This window comes from Vicugna pacos, chromosome 6 (assembly GCF_048564905.1).
Source record: "Vicugna pacos chromosome 6, VicPac4, whole genome shotgun sequence".
NCBI lineage: Eukaryota > Metazoa > Chordata > Mammalia > Artiodactyla > Camelidae > Vicugna > Vicugna pacos.
This window is the reverse complement of record NC_132992.1, coordinates 49392257-49406330: the sequence shown is the minus strand read 5'-3', so window position 1 is coordinate 49406330 and position 14074 is coordinate 49392257. Positions and strand designations below refer to the sequence as shown.

Below are 14074 nucleotides of genomic sequence, written 5' to 3'. Positions count from 1 at the left end.
CTAACCATTTGGATTAATCTTCTTCTTCAATCTTTATCTAAAAATTAAACATTCTTCCATGTTCAGGTCTCTTGCCTATCTCCCTGGATAGCCCAGCGTGATACCTTAAGAATATTCCTCTAGACCAGGGCACCAATCTATAAAAGAGTGGTTAGCAGACATTTAATTTTGAATAATTTTTCCTTGAATTAGCCTTCAACCAACCTGTTAATTGCTTTGCAGAGTCTAGCTATCTTTCATTCTTTGCCAAGGGAAAGAGGCCCTGCCCATGATAATCCATAAATTATTTCTCATTGCATAGCAAAGTTTAAACTTTGTCCAAGCATTAGAAGCACTCCACTCTGGGCCCCTATTATGTTTAAATCCTACGGTAGCTCCTTGCTACACACTCACCACACAGGCTGATTACAATCAACTTAATTATTAAGAATTGAATGATGAAGCAGAAAAATGGATAGATTTGGCCCTGGTTCAAATGTAGCCTGTATTGACAGACATGTTTGTTACCTTTATTACAGTGATTATTTAACAATGTCTATGCATATTAAATCATCAAATTATATACCTTAAACATACAATTTTTAACTGTCAATTACACTTCCATTTAAAAAGTATAGCCCTTATCATCTTTAGCAAGCTAATAAATTTTCCTAAGCCTACACTTTCTTGTATGTAAAATCATAAGGATACATAATTTTTAGTCTCCCAAAAGAATTAAAATTCTTCTTATAGAATGATTAGAACAAACTACAAAAATGCACAATAACATAAAACATTCATTTTTATAATTACAGTGACATTTATTACTATGACCAGGTACCATACACGTGCTAGCTTATTTTATCCCCTCTGAAACCCTTTGAGGTAAATACACTTATCACCCCCATTTTACTGATGAGGAAACAAAGGCACAAAGAGGTTAAATAACCCAAGAGCACAGAGTTAGAAAGTTGCTATGGACTGAAGGAATGTTTGTGACCTCTCAAAATTCATATATTGAAGTCTAATCCCCAATATGATATATTATGAGTTGGAGCCTTTGGGAGGTACTTGGGTCATGAGGGGGAGCCCTATGAATGGAATTACTGTCCTTATAAGAAAAGACATGAGAGAGCTTGCTTCCTCTCTCTCTGCTCTCCATCATGTGAGGATATAATGAGAAGGTGGCCATCTGCAATCCAGGAAACAGGTCCTCACAGGACACTGGATCTGCTGACACCTTGATCTTGGACTTCCCAGCCTCCAGAACTGTGAGAAATCAACTGTTTGTTGTCTAAGTCACCAAGTCTATGGTATATTTGTTGTAGAAATCTAAACTAAGACAACCGTGGTATACAGTCAGGTTTTAGAGCACCTAACAAGAGAGCGCAGAATATACCAGTCCCTGAATAAATCATTAAATGTGAAAAGATCACCATTCTCTATATGCTGCTTCTTTCCTTTCTTGGGAATTCTACTTTGTCTCTTCCTCACTTCATATTCAGCTGGAGGCAGCTTTCACAGTCCATCTCAAACCCACCTCAACACTCCTTCCTTACTCCAGTAACTTCTTATGTACTGGTACTTTGTCTATCACTAATGACACTACTTTTTATGCTGTGTTCTGAATGTGTCACCCCCAAAATTCATCATTGAAATCCTGTTTCCTAAAGATGATGCCTTTAGTAAGTGGGTAGTAGAGGGTGCTTAAGTCGTAAGAGTGGAGCCCTAATGAATAGGGTTAGTGCCTTATAAAAGAGGCCCCAGAGAGATTTCTAGCCCCTTTCACCATGAGAGGATACAATGAGATGTCTGTGACGTAGAAAAGAGCCGTCACGCAACCACATCGGCACCCTGATCTCAGACTTCCAGCCTCCAGAACTGTGAGAAATAAATTTCTGTTATTTATAAACTGCCCAATCAGTGATATTTTGTTACAACAGCCTGAATGGACTCAGAAACTTGTATGTCACATACTTATGCATATACCTTGAGAGATTTGAGAAGCTAGAGATCATGTTTGTTTTTGGTTTTTAACCTTGAACCCTCCAAAATAATCTGGGACAATACGTTGCCTCAAACAGGTGTTCAATTAAGTCTTTGTTGAATTCACTTTTAAGATTATTAATATAAATCTACCAGGTTTTTATACTTTGCAACTGGAAGAATGGGCCCGGGCTTTGTAATGTGATTTATATAGCAGCCCTCTTCCCTGGTCAAAAGAGTAGTCCATCAGATTTTATTGTCCATGTGAATGCATTAATTGAAAAGCAGACCTCCAAGAGGACTGGCTGAGCCATGCTGGGGTTCAGTCATGCACAGATAAGTGACTACTTTACTACAAGACATCTACTTAGTTTCCCAATACACATGAGCCTTTTCAGTATGCACAATGAACGACAAGCTGCTGAGCAGAAAAACGTTCTTTAAGTAACACCAGTGCCATCTGCAGGAAAAACTCAAGCAGCAGGTGTGTTTTTATTCACGTATTTCTCTTTAGTCCCATCAGAAGGCTTTGTCATACTTTTACTTGATGAAAAACACCACAGGGCTCACCTCCTATTGAAGGTTTCTATCCATTCTCCTTAGTGGATGAAGTAAGTGCTTTTAAAATATAAGAAACCGTAGCACAGCTGACCTAGAGAAATTTTAGTGTTCAGAAAGGTCACTGGAATATGATTCAAGAAACAAAAACAGGGAAGAAGATGGAAGCTCTTTCCTATGCTACCCTGAAGAGTGCTCGTGATCTTGGCCATGCAAACTGAATCTTTATCAGAAGTTTCAATGTAGCTTTATTAGACTGAAATATCCGAAAGCAAGGAATTTGAGAAAATGCCATTGGTTTTACAAATATTTTTAAAAGAATTTTTTATTCCGTAAGTTTGTTCTAACCCACATTTACATTTGATTCTGGTATGTACAACAATCTTTTAGCCTGCTTTTTGCCTATTTTCCGCTCTCTTTCCCAAGCTCTGGGTACACAAAGCCTAGGTTTTATATAAAACACTTACAAAGAAAATCCATTAACACTTACTTTTGGGAAGAACTACTTTTAATCCTAAACAGTTTTTATAGCAGATCACCCCTTGACCTCCCTATAATCCAGTGGAAATACACACTATAAATTCCACAGCCAAAGTAACCATGTTTCAGTGCCATCTCCAATAATATAACACTCTCTTATCCCCTAAAATAAGGAAGTCAATATCTCTTTCAAAATCTCCATTCTGTAATCATAGTTAACAAGGGAAAAGATATTGGAATAAGAAAAACACTATTACAGCCATGGATGCCAGTGGTCAGGGAAACCACTTAACCAATAAATATTTTGGCACAAGACTTTATAGGGCTATAAATTCTCTTATTCATTCAGTTCCCCCAAATAGCACTGGGAATGAACAAAGAGTCTCAGAGTGATCAGCAAAAGGACCAAAATCACTGTGTAAAACAAAATCAATAACATTGAAATAATGAAAGCAAACATTCTGTCCATGTGGGCACTAACATTAGAATCATCACAACAAGGTAGAAAGTAGATTCACAAAGAAGAAAAAAATCTATTGGGGTAACTCCTATCTCTAAAGGTAAACTTGTCATGATCTTCATTTGGCATAATTTAAAATATTGAACTAATGATTGTTCACGAATAATTTCACATCATTTCACTTGCTTAAGTAAATTGGGTTTCTGAGATCTCTATAAATTAAATAAGAATTAGTGGTTATCTGTAGCTACAGAATCATTCTAATAGAATTTACCTATGATAGCAAAAGCAAATTATATATCTTTATCCAGAAATAATCCAATAATATCACGTCTCATTCCTTTAATTTTTCAGTTCTCTCCAAATACATTCATTATGGTCTTTGTTTTGTTTTATGATGGATAAGAACAATTATGTGTCTTGGTCCAATGGTGTCCTCAAACTGTGATCTATAAGAGGAAGAAGTAGTCAAGCTCTCTTGTGTGCAAAGCTTGCCAAAGCCCCAACTGGGTGCAAAGTTAGTACACACTCCCACTTTTTCTTCCTCGTATTATCCGCCACTCTTCTCAAAAGAGGTCTCTCAGCTGGGCTTATACACCATGAATGGTTACCACTGGACCTAAAACAGAAAATCGTTTCTAAGTGTTACTGAGAAATGCCGAGAGTTCTATTCGCCCAACATATTTCTCCCACCAGTCTTCCTGAAAAACCTAACTGGAAAGCAGATGTCCAACAATTACCATAAGAAAACCATTTTAAATATCATAAATGCTATTCAACAATAACTGATGCTAAAAAGAACAGTAACTGGTGTTAACATATCTATGTAGCCATGTACAGAGTCCTGAAAGCCAACAAGATTGAACTGGAATGAACATCAAGCTATATTATATCATGTATGATACAGGATAATAACAATGATCATACAGGTACTATTGATAATTTCTAGTATAAGCCTATATATTTCAGATATAACAGTAGAGGAGTTATCCTATTGGAAAAAAGACACACTAGGTTGGTAGAAGGTTAGTGCAGTAGAAGTAAATTAATGAAGATAAACATTTTGGTAGAAATCTGTGGGAAGAAAGAAATGAAAAGTATTATCATATTGTAACATTCTTGAGTCAATTATAGAATGTGCTACTGAGACAGGTCACAAAATACGTACAATCATGATGAAGACCTCAATTAGCTCTTGCCTCTCATTTAGTACAAACAAAGCTTCTGACAGGTCATAAACTTGGCTCTGAGAACTGTCTTGGAAACACCCAGGGACTTAAGACCACAAAAGAATTGGTTAGTAAAGCAAAGGTGCTAAGAATCTTAGGATTCAGGGGCTTACAATAACCAGCAAGAAAAAGGTTGAGCTAGATGGACTGACATAAGTCTAGACTGTAGTAAGACAAGAATTTGAAGGTTTGGAGAAAAAAATCATGATTCTATGGCATGTAATCTTGAAAAGGAAAATAGAGGTCAAAAGGACTAGAGCCTCCACGAGACATTATTCTGATTATTCAATCACATATTGTCTTCATGAGGAGAGAAGAGAGGGAACTAGCAAAACAAAGAAATATGGTGGTCCAAGCAGTTCATACACTAGCTAAGACAATGGCATATGGCTTTAAAAGTAGCATACTGAAATGTAAAGATTATGCCAGAAATGGCAAGAAAGATAAAACCACTACCAAGGGTGAATATGAGAGCTGTAGAATGCTTTATTTAATATAGCAACTAGAAAAAACTCAGACTTACAAAATATGTAAATTAACCCTGGCTGAAATGAGGATGAGAGTCCCAATGTCCCATTTACTTCCATCACTGGGTACCTAAAAGGGTTCTTGGAGCACTGTCTGAAACCATATATCTCGATCAATGTATGTATAAAAAAACAGTCTTACTCCACCCCCTGCCTACCTTTCCAGTTCCATCTCTCACTCCCTAGGCACACATCCATGCACATTCACACGTTACAACACTACCATGCTGATTTCTGCCTTTATGCAAGCTGTACCTCTGCCTGAGACATTTTCTTTCCTGAAGAACTTATTCAACAAGACCCAACTCTGATGTCATGTGCTCAGCAAAAGCTCCCTATCCCTTCTTCTTCAGGGGAGGCAGAGAGAGATGGTACAAGCCCACTGCCATTGCTTCTCACTGCCCCAGAGCACAGCTACAGAAGAAGCTGTCCACTGCTCCAGATCTGCCCTTTCTGGACTGGATTCCTGATAAAGCCCCATAATGTCTCACATGTAAGCATCACAGTCACAGCATTCTGGGTTCACAGGAACCCCCTTACCCAAAACTTATCTGTTTGTTGGGGGCAGTGATTTTCAAAGTGTGGTCCCTGAACAAGCGGCAGCAGCAGCAGCAGCCAGGGACTGATTGAAAATGAAAACTCGCAGACATCACCCTAGACCTTCTGGATCTGGGGGCCCAAAACATCTGTGGTTACCAATCCCTCCAGGAGATTTTGAAGCATGCCAAAATTTGAGAACCACCATGCTAGAGCAACTGATTTTGGCTTATTTGCAGTCTAATTTATTGCAGTCTAATCCTAGAACAGGGACTGCAAATGTCCCCTAAACTTGCATACAAGGCCAGGCAAGTAGTCCTTCCTACAACCATGAAAATGCAGGCAAAATTATACCCTCAAACAAATTTTCCTTTTGCAATGGAAGTACATGATTCCTGCTTATCCTCCAGCTCCAGGAAAGCTATTGAACAAAGTGAAAACAGGTAAGCCCAGCAATCTGTCTGTAGATAAACTCTCCTTTTCCTACATATTCACCAACAAATACTATCAGCAATAAGTTCGTGATAACAGGATTATTTAATCTTGTCAGTTTATAAATATTTAGATATTTTTCTCTTTCTCTTACATGTTTCCAAAGACACAAATGTCCTAGATACATTGAATAACCAATTGAATGCACAAATTCCCAATAGTCAGTAATCACATAGTCAATATACAACCCATCAAGGAAACTAAAAAATACTTTACTTATTCAAATGCAAAAAGAAACAAACACAAGACTTAATTATTACTTTCTCCAGAATTCATTAGCTGGAAGGATACACAAAATGGAAATTAAATAACAATATTCATTTGCTCTTCAAAATTTCTATAGAGGATAACTACCAAAATAGTCAATGTTGCTTGACCTTCATGTAAAATTTAGCAAATGATAGAAATGAACTTATCTACAAAACAGAAATAGACTCACAGACATTGAGAACAAATTTATGGTTACCAAAGGGGAAAGAGGGGGAGGGATAAATTGGGAGCTTGGGATTAACAGATACACACTGCTGCATATAAAATAGATAAACAACAAGGACTCACTGTACATAGCATAGGGAACTATATTTACTATCTTGTGATAACTTAGAATGGAAAAGAATCTGAAAAAGAATATATATGTGTGTGTGTGTGTGTAACTGAATCACTTTGCTGTACACCTTAAGACATTGTAAATCAACTTTACTTCAATTTTTTAAAAAGGATAAAATTTAGCAAACGATAAATTTCCTTTAAGCAGAAACGTTAAAGTATACAGAGTGATGTTAGTTACTGCTAATGGTGATAAAACCTTACAGCTACAGCTAAAGATTTTAAGCATTGACTGTATACATAGCTAGGTTGTCCATCAAAAGAACAAATATACCATCCAGTTGAGACCTCACCACACTAAGCTCTCTCAGAATCATACTACTATATTGTGGCTATTGGCCCTCTTCAAAGTAACAAATGAAGCTGGTTGATTTAAGGATTTACTTTCTTTCTTTATGTGACCATTAGGGTAATTATAAGCCATTATAGGCAAATATAAGTTAGTTTTCTTATTTGTAAAAACAGTACTGTATTCACTTGCTAACTGAGAGCAACTTAGAGTTTTTTTAAAGTCAATTCAAGAAATCATGGAACTGAAAAATGGTAATGTACCATTAAATGAAGTTGAAAAATAATAAAGTGCATTCTAATCAGTAATTTCCATTTTCTTCATCAAAACTTTTACCAAGGCAGTTAAAAATGAACAAAATTATTTAACTGCATCCTTTCTTCTAGCATATATGAAATGGTCAAAGGGTAACAGCAGGAAAGAGAAGGATGTAGGAATCTGGAAACTTCAAATCAGACCATAATCAGTGATTCAGAGTCGCTCACAAGTGGCACTTGAGTTTTCATTATCACTGAAGTTCTATAAAGCAGATCTCTGTTTAAAACATCCCATGGCACTGAACACTTTTTGTTATAGAATAATAAACTAAAAGAGTATGCACTTTGGAGACAGACAGATCATATACAAATTCCTGTGTGATCTTGGGGAATTCACTCAGTGTCTCTGAACATCATATCTACAAACTGTACTCTACCTCATAGGAGCTGGTGCAAGGATCGCATTAAAAGAAACAAATAACGTATCTCATGTGGCACCTAGCACCTAATAGGCATTCAACAGATGGTAAGTAGTCATGTAACTACAAATATTTAAATGATCCTTTTCATTCATGCTACTCTCTCATACTCCACTCCCAATCACACACATTAAAAAAAAAAAAAAGATGTGATGCTCTTTCATCCCCGTAATCTAGATTAATTGTAAAACAAAAACATCCACATAAACTAATGCATCTAATGTGTGCTGTGTCTTCAGTAGGGATGATTGGGATAACGGCTTTACTAGTCTTACCTTCCTATTTTCCTTACAATTTTGCTAATGGGCTCTTAATGATTATTAGAAAATTTCAGAAGACAGATTTTAAAAGTGAGGCAATTCCTGTTGAAATAGGCCTAGGTATTCAGAATAATTAACTCTTTACAGCAGCCTTCTAACAGCAGGAAGTCTCTGCCAAGCTGCTTGAAAACCAGCCAGGAAGTTAGCAGGTAAGTGCTCCTTTTAGGTCACCAGTTAATACAGGTGTTTTGAGTTTCTAGAAGCTTTGTTCTCAGAGGAAAAAACATTTCAGGGAATCTGAGAAAGCATCAGGGCAACCACAATGAGTCTGATACCAGATGCCAGTCATAATTTTAAGCCAGCTGCTACCTCCTTTCGATTTTGATACAAAGACCTACCCTCTGAGAGCACAGCTCTCCCCCCGCCTCAGGACTGCTATTGTAGAGAACTGTACGAAGCAGATTCTGGCAGGATTTAAACATCATACTGCTGTAGCACAGCTGCAGTGGAATGAGTCGAATGAGTCTTAGGTGAGACGGGAATTTGTCAAAACCAGGCATGAAAGAAGACAGGGCCTAAAAAGTACAGCTGGTCATGAGAAAGTATTAAGTTTAGAGAAACAGAGCAGTTTCATATAAGACTCTCAGAACCTCATTTAAGTTTTATCCCCATCTGACAGCATGTTGGGGTAGGAAACATACAAGCTTTAAAATCAAAGAAGTTTGGGGCTACACACTAGATAGGTGATTGTGGGCAATTTATGTGACTCTTCTAAGTTTCACGTTCCTCATCTATTAAATCAGTGGAAATAATAGCACCTATTTCATAGGTTACTGGGATGGTTAATTGAGCAAATAATATAAGGTTCTTAGCACTATGCCTGAAATATAATAGGGCTCAGTAAATGGGGGCTGCCATTATTATGTGACAGTTGCATTGACATAAACAGAATACTTAAATTAACCATGACTTAAATAAGAAAAATAATTTATTTTCTTTCACATAAAAGAAGTCTGCAGACAGGAAGCCCAGGGCTCTTCCTATTTTTTGCTCCATCATCCTAGCAATTACTATTCATTTTCAAGGGCATGTAATGGTCCAAAATGACTGCTGAAGCTCCAGCCATCATAGTATTTCCAACCTCCTGGAGATAAAAATAGAGGGAAGGGAGGACTCATCACAGCCAGCTGCTCACTTTTAAGGCTCCTTCTCATTCTGTCAACAATTTCCATCTAACTTCTACTTACTACTCACTGGAAAAAACTGTGTCAAGCCTTGCTACATAATGAGGAGAGGAAACAGGAAATACAGTATTTTCACTGTACAATAAAAATTAGGATTCTAGGAATATAAAGTGGAAATGTGGATCTGGGTGGAAAACCAGCAGACTGCCACAACACGCAACGTTGGTTCTTGTCTATCAATCACTCCAGTCTCACGCTGCCTTTACTGAATCTACCATCTCTCTCTTCCATCTGAAATAATACTGAAGTACAGCCCTTTTTTTTCCTGTTATTTCCCTCTAAGAGTCCCTGTATTACTCATCATTTCTATAAGGGGAAGCTCAAAAATTTTAATCTCTAGACTTGTCCTAGGTCAGAAGTCAGCTGGAAGTTTCAAGCCTCTTGCAGTTAGATAAGACTTGCTCAAATCTTTAATCCATTTTGAAGATCCAAAGCCTTCCCCAAGACTTCTATCAACTCTCATGGTTTTCATTCTCCTGATTATGTTTGATTCAAGTTCCTGCTACTGTAAGTATCTTGTGTTCTATGTGCCAACCCAGTTATGACAGTCACAGCTTTTCTAGAATAAAGACAGAGACAGAGACAGAGACACACTTCTACATTTGTGAATAAAATAGGCTTGATGTGAAATCTGAAGCAGAAACAGAAATGCGGCAACAATTTCAAAGGCAATATTTGACATTCACCTTCTTAAAAGTCCCATATCCACCCCACAATGGGAAGCTTCCATTGGCCATGTGTCCACACAGCCCCTCTCCTTATACTTGCTCTTTCTACTCTCTGTCCCCCTCCCATCTTTGCCTGTTTTCATCTCAGGAGAAAAATTAATTCCTCCCATTTTCTCATTTGGATTATTGCCAATAGCCTCCTAACTGGTCTCTCTACTACTTTGCCCTCCTGCTCTGCGTGTTCAATATAGCAGCCAGAGGGATCCTGTGAAAATGGGTCCGTTTGTGCCACTCCTCTTCTCAGAATCATTCAATAGCTCCCCATCACACCCAACAGAAAAGCCAAAGTCCTTACAATATGTCCTACATGACCTGGTCCCCCTAGTGACTGTCAGAGCTTTCGCCTACCAATTCCCACCACAAATGACATGAAGTTTATTAAAATATAATAATACAATAGTAAAATTTTAATTTTTTAAAAGACCCAGACATTTCTCCCATATTTAGATTCAAAACAGGTTACATAAGTGATAAAGTATTTAAGCTGGTGGAATTTTTGCCCTCTTCCCTGTTGTCAGTATTCTTCAGCCAGCTGTTAAGATATTTTTGAGCTGTGTACTGAGTAAACAGCTTCAAATTACTGTTTAAATACTGTTGAAGTTTCATGATAGACATTTTAATCTCTATTAAGTGTTATAGAAATTTCTGATGTTAGTTTATTCCATGTCACAATGGGGCAACTCTTCTAAATGAAGGCATTGAAAGAATAAATCTATTTAAGGTGTTGCCATTTCACAGGATCACAGTATTAGCAACAAAGGTACATGTCTCCATGATGGTTCTCTGTGTTCTTTCTTTCAGATATGAAATTTTCTTCTGTTTTTTGCTTTCAGCTCCTGAAACATAATTTCATCTGTATAGGATATGACAACTCTATAAGTATATGAATAATATAGAGACAGGTTTCAGAAGACATTATAATCTTAAATACAAGGAACTTGGCTAATTTAGGAGGTTGTCATGTAAAAACCTTTAATGGGAGTAAAGGTAGCTGACTTGAAACAACTCTATGTCAAATAGCCATTTGTTAAGTAAAAAACCTATTTCAAAGGCAACAAAAATTTAAAAAACAAACTGGAAAACACCGAAGTTTCAGAGAAAAAATCTAACATCTTTCTGTGCGGTCCTGTTAGGTTTTGTACTTGCCTAGAGGTACCGAAATCTGTTTCACTGAGTCAAAGAGACTTTAACTAAAATGAAACAGCTCTGGACTGGGTTAATATTTCTACTCTACCACCAAAAAATGATCATCATTGAATTTTGAGAAACACTATGAAAACTTTTCATATACAGAAAATTATTTGCATGTGAATCAGAGATGACAAATTCTCCAGATGCCTTTGACTCTGGTATTGGACATCCTAATAGAGGTAAAACACTGTAAGACAAGAAAAACTGGATGGTATATGCAAGGAACAAATGGTATTGAAAACATAAATCATCAAAATGGAAACTATCTTAGTCTGCTCAGGATGCTATAACAAAATATCTTGGACTGGGTGGCTTAAACAACATTTATTTCTCACAGTTATGGAGGCTAGGAAGCCTGAGATCAAGGTGCCAGTATTGTCAGGTTCCTGGACAGAGCTCTCTTCTTGCCTTACATACGGCTATCCTCTTGCTGTGTCCTCCCATGGGAAAGAGGGGAAGCAGGCTCTATGATCTCTTCCTCTCAGGGAACTAATTCCATCACAAGGGCCCCACCCTCATGACCTCATCTAAACCTAATCACCACCCTAGGGCTCCACCTCCAAATACCATCATACTGGGGTTAGGGCTTCATTATATGAATTTGGGGGAACACAAACATTAACCCCTAACAGATGCTATGGTGGAAGGTCCTGGTCTGCTACAAAGGCCGCAGCAGTAGGATTCCATAGAACTAACGTCCCTGACAGTGAAACTAAGCATCAGGGAGAGACAAGAGAGAAAGTAAGCAATGTGAGGTTAAAGATTTTATATCTTTAACTCCTGAATATGAGAGATAATTAAATCAGAATCACTCTTTAGCTACAGATGTATGGGGCCTACATGCCCAAATGCATGAATACCCAATCAAAGTCTCCCAAGCTTCTATCTTAGGATAGCTTCCAAAATCTCTATCTAGAGTACTAAGAATGCTGGTCATTGGGGAATATAATATAAAAGACTGGTAGATATCTGGATTCCTAGGAGTAGGAAATTTTTAGTGACAGTTAAGGACAAGACTGGTCCAAATGGTATTAAAGGCTTAGTTCTCCCGCAAAAACTTCTCATGGAAAAGCCAAACTAAAGAAATTGAAGTTGGGACTTCTTTCATTCCTAAATTTACCTATAATAGTGGCAAGTTTAATATTTTCAAATCAACTGCTAAGAATGTTTGTTAGTGCAAAAAAAAAATAGTAAAAATTTAATCACTCAATTCCTTCTTCACTTGTTGACAAAATTAATCAACAGCCTCATTTATTCAAATTGATTTGAATGGGCACTGACAACAAATGGGAGTTTTTGAAAACACTAAAATGGGACACAGTGGAAGAGGAAGGTGAAGATGGAAGTCAAGTTGGTCCTGACTTTGCATTAAGAACAATAATATTCTCCAGAAAGCAATATCAACCAAAGCTTTGATGAAAATTATATTCCTTAAGAGAATGGCAATGCTGCTCTAATTTCCCAACAAATCAGTCTTCAAACTTTCCACAGACTGATGTGAATACACAAAAGGCATTTGGAACGGTGCCTGGTACACAGCAAACCCTCAGTAATATTAAGTGTTATGTAATATAATAAGAAATTTGACTTCTGTCAGCTCTAGACTTACAATAAATTTAGGCTGTACTTTGCATGAGTCGTAGCTCAATATTTGGGCATGTCCAGCTGGTTATTTGCAGGTATCAGGGTAAGTACTAGGTTCTGGAACTTATATTCTGGTGACAAGGTAAGACATAAGCACTCAAAATTATACTGTTCATGCCAAATGCTAAAAAATGAAATTGTAGGGTACAAACCAATTGCTAATCAATTTGAGGAGAGTAGGAAGTCAAAGAAGTCTGGAATTTAGGACTTCTTGGAAAATGTAGACTGCTTTCAAAGAAAAAAATTCTTATTGTGAAGGTAGAACATGGACAGGAGCGGGCATTACATTTGAAAAAAAATAACATGCTCAGATATTTTTAGAGACTAGTCTTATTTTTTAAAGGCATATTATTTACTTTTTAACCCCTTTTGAGCAATGAACTCAGATTAATATGAGACAAGTGCTCAGTAATATGGGAATGTAAAGTATATTTTAATCAATAATTGGTTTAGAAAACCAAACAATTGTCACATCCTTCCCATATATGCTGAATTTATACAACTGACTCAATGTAAATTGAATGTTTGAATTTTGTGGGATTGCAGCATATTCCAAATCTTTATAAAGCATGAGAAAAGTATTCAAGACTTCCTAGGTCAATCAGGCAAATTACTGCCACATGTCATGCCTTGCAGCAAACTTATTCACATGTTACCTCATGCTCTCTGTGGTCTGCCCTCAATAGGACCCATCCACAAAACAGATGCTCTTAAAAACCAAAAACCTAACATGCATCATGGCCCTGCTCCTTGGTCTGTAATGGGACAGGTGCATTCTTGATTATTTGCACAGAATGCCAAGAAAAGGGACTTGTAGACAGAACCAGGATGCCTTCCCTGGGCTTCTTCGACAGTGCTCATCACAGGCTGAACCCCAGGGATCAGGAAATGGGATGAGAGTGAGCAGAAGGAGAGCAGTATAAAAGAAAGATTAGATTCAGGAGTTTAAAAAAGAGCTGAAGGAAAAATATACTTGAGGAAAATATACTTTGGTTTCTCTCAATTTCCATTTCTCTCTGAGAAGCTGAGGAATCTTGTTAGAGATGGCTTATTAACAAGAATCACTTTATTTTGAAGAATTAAATATGACGCTGATAAAATATACAGCTTTGTAAAATTTAGGAACAA

At 37.1% G+C, this 14074-nt stretch overlaps 1 protein-coding gene and 1 pseudogene across 12 annotated transcripts in view; one reads left to right on the top strand and one right to left on the bottom strand.

The window, feature by feature from the left end:
* Window positions 1-14074, bottom strand: part of FANCM (FA complementation group M) — a 765839-nt gene that overhangs the window by 503021 nt on the left and 248744 nt on the right. The window contains exon 28 of one of the 12 annotated variants that reach the window (XM_072962989.1): window positions 3791-4082. The exons of the other annotated variants lie outside the window; for them this stretch is intronic. The gene's annotated coding sequence lies outside the window, so the exon portion shown is untranslated. Of the gene's footprint in view, window positions 1-3790; window positions 4083-14074 lie in introns of those variants that run through there. 12 annotated transcript variants of the gene reach the window in all.
* On the top strand, window positions 6087-12877 carry LOC116280853 (vasculin pseudogene; annotated as a pseudogene).